At 32.4% G+C, this 13701-nt stretch overlaps 1 long non-coding RNA gene across 1 annotated transcript; it reads right to left on the bottom strand.

Moving 5' to 3' along the window:
* Nucleotides 1–653: 653 nt before the first annotated feature.
* LOC135707079 (uncharacterized) lies at nt 654–10428 on the bottom strand. The gene is made up of 3 exons (XR_010518206.1): nt 10234–10428; nt 9740–9780; nt 654–1593 (listed from the first exon to the last, which is right to left on the bottom strand). It is a non-coding gene; the product is annotated as an uncharacterized LOC135707079 (long non-coding RNA).
* Nucleotides 10429–13701: the final 3273 nt, after the last annotated feature.

Raw genomic sequence — 13701 nt, 5'->3', positions numbered from 1 at the left:
GATGTTTCCCGATGTTAGAACCAAACGTTTTCGGATGTTCTCGGATGTAAAAAACGTTAGAACTAAACGTTGTTTAAATGTTTTTACATGTAAATGTTTTCTGATGTTTTTTAATGTAGAAGTTTCCTGATGTTAGAACCAAACGTTTTTGGATGTTTTCGGATGTAAAAAACGTTAGAACTAAACGTTGTTCGGATGTTTTTATATGTAAATGTATTCTAATGTTTTCTTATGTAGATGTTTCCCGATGCTAGAACCAAACGTTTTTTGGATGTTTTCGGATGTACACAACGTTAGAACTAAACGTTGTTCGGATGTTTTCAATTGTACTTCCTGTTTGTTGTTCTCTGATGTTTTCAGATGTACAAAACGTTTAAAGTAAACGTTGTTTGAATGTTTTAAAATGTAGATGTTTACTTATGTTTTAAGTAGTATAACCACTAGAATCTTACTTTTCAAATGCTTTCAATTATATTTACAACACATTAGAATTAGTAACATAATCGTGTAAACACTACACACCATTGTTGTTAGATAACATCATAAAAATGCGTACATAACTGTCAATGCTGAAGCTCCCGTTTCCCACCAGTCAGTTAACTGACCTTAGCTAACCTAATGTCATTGCGGCAACTCTCTATGCAGCAGGGGAACTATGCCATTAGCGCGCTAAGAGTTATTAGACCACTGACATAGGCGCCAATTTGTAGGTGACGAGGCACTTGGTGACATTACAGCGAGCTTGACGATTGTTGCAGCATTTTTTAATCAAACTAACAGTTAAGGTGTGTAGTGTTTACAAGATCATGTTTCTAGCACTAATGCTTTGTACAATTGAAAGCATTGGAAAAGTTAATTCTCATGTTTTGCACAATCAGAAAACATAAAATTGTACAAAAAAAATCATCCATTCTGGTAGACTATCTCTTAAATGCATACAGAATAGCCATTGCGTAAGCTCCCGTTTCCCACCAGTCAGTTAACTGACCTTAGCTAACCTAATGTCATTGTGGTAACTCTCTATGCGGCAGGGGAACTATGCCATTAGCGCGCTAAGAGTTATTAGACCACTGACATAGGCGCCAATTTGTAGGTGACGAGGCACTAGGTGACGTTACAGCGAGCTTGACGATTGTTGTATCATTTTTGAACGAACTACCAGACAAAGATGCCTAGTATTTACATAATCAAGTTTCCAAATCTACAGGGCCACCCACATTAGATCCGGATCTGGCGCGATGCAGCAAAGTGACAGCTAAATATATTGTCTAACTATAAAATTTACGACAACGCAACGCAAGCAGATCTAATGTGGGTTACCCTTAAGGCCTGTGGAAGAGTGAAAACTGGTGGCCGCGTGAAACTTTAGGGAAATTCCCCAATAATTTGCAAAATTTAGCAAAACACAAATGCTCCGTCCATGTGTCGAACCACAAACGAAACTCGTCAGTTGGTGGGGATTGATGACTTCCTTGGTTGCTTTGGTGGTGTCATGCCTTCCTTCGAAAAGAAGCACAGCCGTGGATCCTGGCCCTTGAGTTGATGAGTCCAGGTCTAGGTGTTCAATTGCCTCCCTAGCGTAAGTGGTTGCCACTCGGTTGCAGAACATAGAACGATAGAAAATAAACAAGAAAACAAAGCCAAATTGAAGATTAATCCAGGGATTTTGCAATAAATATTTAGATGAGCTACCCTAATAAAAATTGTATGGTTAATTTGCTTAACGACGTGTTCTGGGTATCATCCAAACCATTTGTGGAATAATTCAATGATTTGGGTTATCGTTCGTTTATGGTTATTTTTTATTAGGGTAAGACTAGAGAATGCTAGAGAAACTGAAAGACTATCAAAGCAAACTATGCACCTAGATCCAAATCTTTTCAGAAAACTTATCAATACGCATAGTTTGAACCGATGTATAAACATCATGCAGACATTGTTGTCTTTGAAATGTCTACGAGCCAGGTAAAGGGCCGAACCCAATGACACCAGGACAGCGGCATAGCTGTATAGGGGTAAATGTACATTTTAAGGTTAGTTAGAAGAACTACTAGAACTTCAGGGTAGTTCCATAGAGGTAACTCTAAGACCACTGGGTCCCGAAGAAAATCATTATTATTTTTGGCTCACTCAGTACCAGAACAACGGTCCCAAGCAGTCCCAAGCTATTTCACTCACCCCTGCATGTTCTGCATGAATCCACACACCCCTGATGTTATCTGTCAAACTTTCATAGCGAATCAAAACAAACATAGTGTAGTAATAGAATTTCAACTAGAATAGGGTACGTTAATCGTTTGCTTGGGACCAATAGGCTACTAAAGTGGTGAGCCAATTTAAAATCGTTAGTTTCGTATTGATTGTTGGTAGTTCTATAAACATCAGAAAAATACCAGATTTAATTTAATTTAAGTTAATAATTATTCTGAAGACCTACAACTGAACAGAAATTCAAACGATGTCCTTTTGATATTCTTTGAATAGTTTAAATTGATCAGGTATTATTCTGAGAACCTACAACTGATCAATAAATCAATCGAAACTTTTCGGATATTACTACAAGAGATCAAAATAAGCAGAAATTGTTTTGAAGACCTACAACTGATCAGAAATTCAAATAAAGTAATTTAGAAAATATTCGAAGTGGTCAGGTTGATAAGGATTAGATATTTTTCGAAGAGGTCAAGTTGATCAGGAATTATTCTAAGGACCAACATCTGATAAAAAATCGAATTGAAGTCGTTTGAAAATTTCTTCAGAACGTAGAATAATCGGAAATTGTTATGAAGATCTTACTACACCGAAGGTCGTAGATCTTCAGAGAAACTAGCAGAACTTTAGGGAAATTAAAAAAAAAACTTCAGAGAAGTTTTAAAAAACTGAAATCTTTAGAGAAATCAAAAGAAAATCAGGGAAGTTCGTAGATCTTCTGAGTAATTTACAGCACTACAGTAATGTTTGTCGTCGTTTCGAGAAATAATCACTACTTTATGGATGTTCACAGATCTTCAGGGAAGTTTGAAGATCTTCAGAGAAATTAACAGAACTACAGTGATGTTCGTAAATTTAAAGATAATTTTTTAGTTCCTAAGGGAAATTTATAGAACAGAATTTCAGAGAAGTTCGCAGAACTTTAGATAAACTCACAGAACTTCAGGGAAGATCACATAAATTTAAAGATCCTCGTACATCTAAGAGTTATTTTCAGTACTTCAGGGCAGTTCACAGAGCTTTAGGCAAATTGGCAGAACGTCAGGGAAAAATACTGAATTTCAGGGAAGATTGTTGATCCTCAGAGAAATTTGCAGAACTTAAAGGAGGTCTTCAGATAAATTTTTATTGCTTCAGAAAAAAATTGCAGAAATTCAGGAAAGTTTTGTAGACTTTTAGAGAAATTTTTAATATTTTAATGCTTCAGGGTAGTTCGAAGATCTTCAGAGAAATTCACAGACCTTCAGGGAGTACACAGAACTTCAGGGAAGTTCGAAGATCGTCTAAGTAATTTGCAGATTTTTAGGAAAATTTAACATAACTTTTACTTAACTTTAACTAAACTTTAACATAACCTTAACTTAATTTTAACTGAAATTTATTATAATTTAAATTTTAACATAACTTTAACCTAACATCAACTAACCATATCTTTAACTTCACTTTAGCTTTAACATAAATTTAACTAAACTTTAACATAACCTTAACGTAATTTTAACTTAAATTTAACATAACTTTAATCTAACATTAACTGAACTTTAACTTAACTTAAGCATTAACATAACTCTAAATTAATTTTAACATAACTTTAACTTAATTTTAACTTAGCTTTCACATAACTTTACCTTGAACATTACTTCAACTTTAACTTCCCGAAAAAAAAATTACAGTGAAATTTTCAGTGGAAACGCATTTCTAACATTCATATTTATTGTCGACAATAAAAAAGATTGTTATAATGTTGTACTCTTCCGAAAACGGCAAAACTGCTACCTAGCTGTACAATGAATGTACATAATAAAATGTTGTTACAATGATTTTTATCGTATTTTTCATTTATTTTATTGTTAACATGATTCGATCATGAACAATAATGAACAACTCAATTACAATAAAAATAAATCTGATTGAAGCATGCAGACTATGAGAGGGTCAGCAACACTGCCAATGTAACTAAGATAGGCGCTGCTCGTATGGCTCTGGCTTTGACAGTTCGTTTGGCTCAAAATCAGGCAGTCCGCGTCCGCTCATATCTTATCCTAGACCCTCTCTAAAGCTTAATGGAGACCTTTTCCGTGCAGTCAACCCTAATAAAAATTGTATGGTTAATTTGCTTAACGACGTGTTCTGGGTATCATCCAAACCATTTGTGAAATAGTTCAATGATTTGGGTTATCGTTCGTTTATGGTTATTTTTTATTAGGGAATAATCATACAATAATAATAAAAAACTCCACCACTTGAAGATGTCAGAAAGGAACTCTCAGGTGGAAGCATATTTCATGGGCGATTCTCTCCAGTCGAATGCATTAACTTATCAACGGCGCTCAACCCCCAAGGAGACGTGACCTAGGGATATCGAGCGCAGGGGAGTTGGCCTGTATTTCTCACAAGTTCCGGATCGAATCTCGATCCATAACCAGTAAAAAAAAGGACCACCCATAACAGACATGCCACCCCCTTCCCTTCCCGGGGCAATGTTTTATTTTTTCGATTTATTTTTAAAATCGATAATGTAGATCTGTCAAGCCAACACATACACTCTAAAGTACACTGTTATTTTTTTAATCAATAAATTCGCCAACCAACAGTAAAATAACAATAATATATTATGTTATTGAAAAAAAAATTATATGGGAAAATCACGAAAATTTCATTGTTAAGATACTTAACAACCCCCCTTTTTTATTGTAAATTTTCCATTTACCATGAAATTTACTGTTTTGTACAACATAAATCAAGGTAAATTTATTGTAGACGTAACAATATAAATCATTGTTAAAACAATAATTTTCGTCTTATTGTTACATTGTTTTTTAATGTATTTTTGTTGTTATTTTTTTTCGGGTTAACTTGAGCATAACATAACATAACTTTAACTTATCTGTAACATAACTTTAAGATAACGTTAACGTTAACTTAACTTAACTTAGCATTAACTTTAACTTAGCGTTAACTTAACTTTAACTTATCTTTAACTTAATCTTAACTTAACTTTAATTTAACTTTATCATAACTTAACCTTAACTTTAACTCATCTTTAACTTAACTTTAACTTCTCTTTAACTAAACTTAACCTTTTTTTACTTAACTTTAACATAACATTAATTTAATTTTAACTTAACTTTAACATAACTTTAACATAACTTTAACATAACTTTAACATAACTTTAACCTAACATTAACTTAACTTTAAATTAACTTTAGCATTTATATAACTCTCACATAATTTTGACATAACTTTAACTTAATTTTAACTTAGCTTTCGCATAGCTTAACCTTGAACATTACTTTAATTTTAAAATCATTTTAATTTTAACTTCACTCTAACGTAATTTTAACTTTACTTTAACTTAACTTTAACAAACTTTAACTTATTTTTAACTTTAACATAACTTTAACCAAATTTTAACTTAACTTAAACGTTGTTGTTAACTAAATTTTAACTTAAATTTAACATAACTTTAATTTAACTTTAATGTAATATTAACTTAACACATCTTTAACTTGACTTTAACTTTATAATAACTTTAACTTAACTTTAACATAACTTTAACTTAACTTGAACTAAACTTTAACATAACCTTAAATTAATTTTAACTTAAATTTAACAGAACTTTAACCTAACATTAACTTAACTTTAATTAACTTTAAATTTTATCTTAAATTTAAAATAAGTTTACCATTAACATAACTTGAACTTAACTATAACCTAACATGAACTAAACAGATCTTTAACTTAACTTAAACTTTATAATAACTTTAACTTATCATTAACATAACTTTAACTTAACTTGAACTAAAGTTTAACAAAACCTTAAATTAATTTTGACTTAAATTTAACATAACTTTAACCTAACATTAACTGAACTATAACTTAACTTTAAATTTAATCTTAAATTTAAAATAAATTTAACATTAACATAACTTGAACTTAACCTAACATAAACTTAACATATCTCTAACTTAACTTTAATTAAACTTTAACATAACCTTTACGTAATTTTAACTTAAATTCAACATATCTTTATCCTAACATTAACTGAACTTTAACTTAACTTAAGCATAAACATAACTCTAATTTAATTTTGACATAACTTTAACTTAATTTTAACTTAGCTTTCACCTAACTTTACCTTGAACATTACGTTAACTTCAAAATTATTTTAACTTTAACTTTAACTTAAACTTAACTTTAAGTTAACTTATACTTAACATAACATAACATAACGTTAACTTAACTTTAACGTAACTTTAACTTAACGTTAATTTAACTTCAACTTAACTTTAACTTACCTATCACAGAACTTTAACTTTAGTTTAACATAACTTTAACTTTAAAATAACTTAAACTTAACTTTAACAAAAAATTAACTTTAAAATAACTTAAACTTAACTTTAACTTTAAAATAACTTTAACTTAACAATCTTTGTACAATTTCACTGGTTCAGATCAATCACGGAGTGCAACTATCGATACGTGCAGTCAGACTAAGCTAAGCTAAGCTAAGCTAAAATAACTTTAACTTAACAATAACTTAAACTTAACTTTAACTTTACTTTAACATAATATTAGCAAAACTTTAACTTAAATTTAATCAAATATAACATAAATTTAATTTATTTTTTGCTTAACTTTACCTTACCTATAACATAACTTTAAATAAAGATTAACATAACATTAACTAAGCTCTAACATAACTTTAACTTTAAAATTACTTTAACTTAACTTTGACACAACTTTAACGTAACTTTAACTTATCTTTAACATTAATTTAACTTTACTTTACTATAAAATAACTTGAACTTAACTTTAAATTTAAAATAACTAAAACTTAACTTTAACTTTAAAATAACTTTAACTTAACCTAAACTTTACTTGAACCTAACTTTAACAAAACTTTAACCTAAATTTTACCAAATCTAACATAAATTTAATTTCTTTTTAGCATAACTTTAATTTTAAGATAGCTTTAACTTACCTATAACACAACTTTAACTTAATTTTAACATAACTTTAACTTTAAAATTACTTTAACATACCTTTAACATAACTTCAACTTAACTTTAACTTACCTTCAGCATAACTTTAACTTAACTTAAACTTTAAAATAACTTAAACTTAACTTTAACTCTAAAATAATCTAGACTTAACTTTAACTTAAAAATAACTTAAACTTTACTTTAACTTTAAATTAACTTAAACTTAACGTTAACTTTACTTGAATATAATTTTAGCAAAACCTAAATTTTACCAAATTTAACATAAATTTAATTTATTTTTAGCATAACTTTAACTTTAAGATAGCATTAACTTACGTATAACACAAATTTAACTTAAGTTTAACATAACTTTAACTTAGCTTTAACTTACCTTTAACATAACTTTAACTTACCTCTAACAAAACTTTCACTTACCTTTAAATTACCTTTAAATTAACTTTAACATCCCGCATAAACAATAACCATAAGAAGCGCCTAACCACCAATTCGGGATATCATCCCAACTTTATGCGGTATGGTCGTACCATCTATGACATCGTTAGTGTATGGTATCCGTTTATTAGGGATAACTTTAACTTAAGTTTAACAAAACTTTATCTTTCCTTTAAAATAACTATAACATAACTTTTTCTCTTACATAACTTTAACTTAACTTTAAACTTACTTTAACATAAATTTCACAAAACTTTAAATTAACTTTAACTCTACCTTAACATAAGTTAAACTTAATTATAACTTAACTTTAACTTTAACATAACTTGAACTTTATTTTAACAAACTCTTATCTTAATTTTAGCTCTCATTTAATTTTAGCTTAACTTTAACATAACTTTTACTTTAACATAACTTTAACTTAAACATAACTTTAACTTTAAAATAACTTTAACTTTAACTTCAAAATAACTTTAACTTTAACATCACTTTTAAACTTAATGAATGATTCAAAAAAACTTAACATTATCATAAAATCAACTTAACTTTAACTTTATAATAACTTTAATTTTAACATAACTTATACTTTAGTTTGAATAAACCTTAACATAACATAATTGAACTAAACATGAACTTAAATTGTGCTCAACTTTAACTCAATTTTAACTTAACTTGAACGTTACTTTAATTTTAAATTAATTATAACTTAACATTATCATAACTTTAAATTTAACATAACTTTAACCTAACTTTAACTTAACTTTAACTAAACTACAACATAACCTTAACTTAATCTTTACTTAACTTGAAATTTTAACTTAAATTTAACATAAATTTAACTTAACTTTAACCTAACATATACTTAACATATCTTTAACTTAACTTTAGCTCTAACTAAACTTTAACATAACCTCAACGTAATTTTAACTTAAATTTAACATAACTTTAACCTAACATTAACTGAAGCTTAACTTAACTTAAGCATAAACATAACTCTAACTTAATTTTAACATAACTTAATTTTAACTTCGCATTCACATAGCTTAAACTTAACTTTAACTTTAACATAACATAACTTTAAATTAACTTTAACTTATCTTTAAGATAACTTTAACATAACGTTAACATAACTTAACTTTAACTTAACTTGAACATAACTTTAACTTTAACACAACTTTAATTTTAAATTAATGATAACTTAACATTATCATAACTTTAACTTAACTTTAACATAAATTTAATTTAAATTTAACGTTAACATAACTTATAACTAAATTTGAATAAACTTCTACTTAACATAATTTTAACTTACCGTTAACTTTAACTTAACGTTAACTTAACTTCAACATAACTTTAACTTAACTTTATCTTACACATAACTTTAACTTTACTTTATCTTAACTTAAACATAACTTTAACTTAACTTAAACGTAACCTTAACTTAACTCTAACTTACCTTTAACGTAACTTTAAATAAATTTTAACTTTTACTTTAACATAAGTTTATCTTACCATCAACATAACTTTTACTTTAACATAATTTTAACTTAAATTTAGTTGTTACATACTTAATTTAACTTAACTTTAAATTTTACTTAACTATAATAAAACTTTAACTTAAACATAAACATCGGGATCCGGTATCGGAATGCGTTACATCAGTAAGGATGCTTAACTCAGCCGGATTCCTCCTGCGGATCAATTTTGGAAAATAGTTACATCAAAATTGATCCGTTGGAGGAATCCGGATGAGTTAATCATCCTTGTTGATGCTTTGCATCAGTCAATTAAATCCGCCGGATTCCTCCAGCGGATCAATTTTTGGAAAATAGTTACATCAAAATTGATCCGTTGGAGGAATCCGGATGAGTTAATCATCCTTGTTGATGCTTTGCATCAGTCAATTAAATCCGCCGGATTCCTCCAGCGGATCAATTTTTGGAAAAAAAAATACATCAAAATTGATCCGCTGGAGGAATCCGGATGAGTTAAACATCCTTACAATAAGGATGCTTAACTCAGCCAGATTCCTCCAGCGGATCAATTTAAAAAAAAAATAATTACACTTAATAACAAATTGTTCAATACTTACCTCTATTCCCGAACACCTCCGGAATTATTGGAAGCAGGCGGCTGAAAAAAAAAACAATTACAAAATAATCAAAATTTTGGATCTGTTTGTTAGAATTTGTAATTATTTTTCAAAATTGATCCGCTGGAGGAATCCGGATGAGTTAAACATCCTTGTTGATGCGTTGCATCAGCAAGGATGCTTAACTCAGCCGGATTCCTCCAGCGGATCAATTTTGGAAAATAGTAACATCAAAATTGATCCGTTGGAGGAATCCGGATGAGTTAATCATCCTTGTTGATGCTTTGCATCAGTCAATGAAATCCGTCGGATTCCTCCAGCGGATCAATTTTTGGAAAAAAGTTACATCAAAATTGATCCGCTGGAGGAATCCGGATGAGTTAAACATCCTTTTTGATGCGTTGCATCAGTAAGGATGCTTAACTCAGTCAGATTCCTCCAGCGGATCAATTTTTAAAAATAATTACACTTAATAAAAACTGTTTAACACCTACCTCTATTCAATTTCCGTACACGTCCCAATCCGGAATTATTGGAAGCAGCCGGCTGAAAAAAAAAATACAAATTAATCAAAATTTTGGATGTTTGTTAGAATTTGTCATTATTTTTCAAAATTGATCCGCTGGAGGAATCCTGATGAGTTAAACATCCTTGTTGATGCGTTGCATCAGCAAGGATGCTTATCTCAACCGGATCAATTTTTGAAAATAATTACATCATGAGAAATCCGGATGAGAAATTACAAATAATAACACTAAATATAACAAATATTTGAATACTTTTTTTTTTTTTTTTTTCCTTTGCTTGTGTCAAAGACTTGGCTAAGACCGGGTTCGGTCCATCTCGCCTCTGTGGTCGTGCATCTTGTAGTTGTTAGTGTTTGGTTTATGTTATGTTGCCTTTTAGAGCTGGATTTTGCAAATCTTAATAAATTGAACTAGTTGTTTTAGTTCGATTTCCAAATTTTCACCGAGTATCTTCTGTAGTGGTTTATAGTATTCTAGTATTGAAAATTCAGATCTTTCGTTGTTTAATTTCACACAGTCATACAGTAGATGCTGAATATCTTCTTTTACTTCACAGATTTCACATAGATCGTCTGTTTCCCAACCCCAGTTGAATCTTCTTTCCTTTGTTAGGGTGTGGCCCGATCTAAGGCGATTTAATGTGGTTATTTCCTGTTTGTTCAATGTGAGCCCTTTGCACCAGATTTTTCTGCCTGGCTCTTTCATCCAGTTGAAATGCCATTTACCTTTTTCTGCTGATGTTTGTTTGTATTCTGTTTTCCATTGGTCCCATATTTCCTTTTCGGCTAGCAGCAGTGCATCTGCCATGACCAGATTGATGTTGTCTGATATTTTTCCTTTTGTGACTGACTGGGCTTCGTGGTCAGCCCTTTCGTTGCCATCTATTCCCATGTGGCTGGGTATCCACTGAATAACTATTTTGTTCTTCGGATTCTCTTTGATTTTTTTGACGATTTGCCATGATATGATGTTGCTGGTGATCTTCCGATCGTTCAACAGTGTTTGGCATGCTGAACTCGAGTCCGTGAATATGACCGCTTTGTTGAGGTTTTGGTCCACTATCCAATCTGTAGCCTTGCGTATAGCTAATAGCTCTGCGTTTGTTATTGAGTAATTGTCGTTGATCTTGTCCTTCCGTACTTCTTGTGTTGAGTCGTTGTAGATTGCCGTTCCTGTTCCGTATTGTGACTTCGAAGCGTCCGTATACAAATGATGATAGTTTCTGTATGATTGGTTCTTCACATTCAAAAACGTTTGCTTCCAGACTGCTGGGTTGCAGTTTTGTTTGGATGGTTGGTTGGTGTCTAGTTTTGGGTATACTTTTAGGTCCGGGCTTGCGTCGACCAGTCTTTTGCGCCTCAGAGAGACTATCGAGCTGTCCTTTGGGTGTACCTGGGCCACAATATCGTTGTGTTTGGATGCTATCTTTGTAAGGTAAGTGCCAGTTGGGGGATCTTCGTTGTTGGCTGCTTTGTGGATGAACCTTGCCAACTGATTTGAGTGATATTTACTTTTGATGATGTCCTTTAATGCCAAAAGTTCCGTCCGTGCTTGCACTGGCATTTGCCCGGATTCCCCCAACATCACATGGATTGGGGTCGATTTGAGGTACCGCATGGAATTTCTGATGAACGCATTTTGGAGGGTTTGGATTTTTTTCATGTTGGACTGTGCAGCTTCTCCGTAGATTTGGGCTCCGTATTCATATCTGCTTCGTATCAGGGCATTTCCTACTTTTATCAGCGTCTGAGGGTTTGCATTACTAGAACGTTTCCCTAGCATCTTGATTATGTTCAGCTTCTTAGCTCCTGCTTCCCTTACCGCTTCTATGTGTTTCCGGTGTGTGAGGGTTCGATCCAAGGTGTATCCTAAATATTTGTGGGTGTTGGTGATTTGAATCTTGTGGTTTCCTATCTTTATCCTGAGTTGTTCCGAGTTTTTCCTGGAGAAGAGTACCGCTGCAGTTTTCGTTGGGTTGAGTTTTAGGTTGAGCTCTTCAAGTGCTTTTTCCAGTTTAGGTAGGAAGCTGTTTGCCTTGACTGTGATTTCCTCCACATCTTTCCCGATGACTACTATCGTGAAATCATCTGCGAATTGGACAAGCACCACTCCGTCTTCCTTGATGTCGTGCAGCGTAGTGGTGTAGAGGTTGAAGAGCGTCGGAGATAGAGGACATCCTTGGGGTAGGCCTTCGGTGACATCAGCTATGACTTCTCCTTCAGATGTTTTTAATACCATCGTTCTTTGGGTTGTGTAGGTGTGGATCCAGGAAATAATTTTGGCAGGTATGTTTAGAGATGCTAGTCCTTTTAGGAGTAGCGTTGTGTCCACGGAGTCGAATGCCTGTGATAGGTCCAAGAAGATGCCCACTGCCTGTTTTCCTTCCATCTGCGCTTCTTTTACTGTGTTGACTAGGAAGTTTACACAAGATATTGCCGAGCTATTCTTCCTGAATCCAAATGACAGTTCCGGCAAAAGTCCCTCTAGGTCCGCTACCTGATTCAACCTGTCTTTTATTGCTGCATTTATGAGTTTCAGGCAGACATTCATTAATGCTATGGGACGTTTCGAATCCGGGGAAGCTGGGTTCCGATTTGGTTTTGGTATTGGTTTTACCACCGTTGTTTTCCACTTCTCCGGAATGATTTCCGTGACAAATACCTGGTTTAGCATCTCGCTGATCTTCTCTAGGATTTCCGGTTTCAGTTTCTTCAGGATACCATATGATACGCCGTCTATTCCTGGCGCCGAGTATTCCTTCTTTTTCCTTAAGGTTACCATGAACTCCTCGTGCTTTAAAGCTGATTCGTATCCTAATAGCTCCTGTTTCGAGGTGGCCTTTGGCATATAGACCTCCTTTAGCTTGCCTTCAAAGTAGTGCTCCATGAATTTCATGCCTTCTTCCGTGTTCATTTGAGGGTTACTGGTCGTCGACTTTGTTAACGCGTTGTCAATTCCTTTGATGATGTTCCACATTTGACGACTTGGTGTCGCCTCATCCACCATTTCTGCTAATTCCTGGCTGTACTTCCTTTTGGCTTTTCTAATAAGTCTTTTGAGTATTGCTCTTGCCTTTTGAAGCTTTATTAGGTTAGTTTCCGTTTTCTGCCGATTATAATTTCTGAGTTTTTCTCGTTTGAGGATGTAAGCCTCGTTGATTTCAGAAGTCCACCATCTTTTTAGATAGTTTGCTTTCTTGTTTTTGACTGTAAAACTGGCTTTTTCCAAGCATTCGTCGAAGATTTCTTGCATCTCATTGGGATCGTAGATGTACTGCGGCCGGATTTCATTTATTAATTTGATGGCTTTTTCCTTGTTGATGCACTTCCTTTTCCCTTGCGCTATTGGAATTGTGCTTCCGATTTCGACTGTGATGCTTAGGTGATTGCTTCCGAACTCGTGTTCTGTTGTCTTCCACGTTGACTTGCCAGCTGT

Source organism: Ochlerotatus camptorhynchus, unplaced genomic scaffold (genome assembly GCF_037179485.1).
Source record: "Ochlerotatus camptorhynchus isolate MF236.1 unplaced genomic scaffold, CSIRO-AGI_Acam_v1.1 ptg000303l, whole genome shotgun sequence".
NCBI lineage: Eukaryota > Metazoa > Arthropoda > Insecta > Diptera > Culicidae > Ochlerotatus > Ochlerotatus camptorhynchus.
This window is presented reverse-complemented; position numbering and strand designations above follow the sequence as displayed.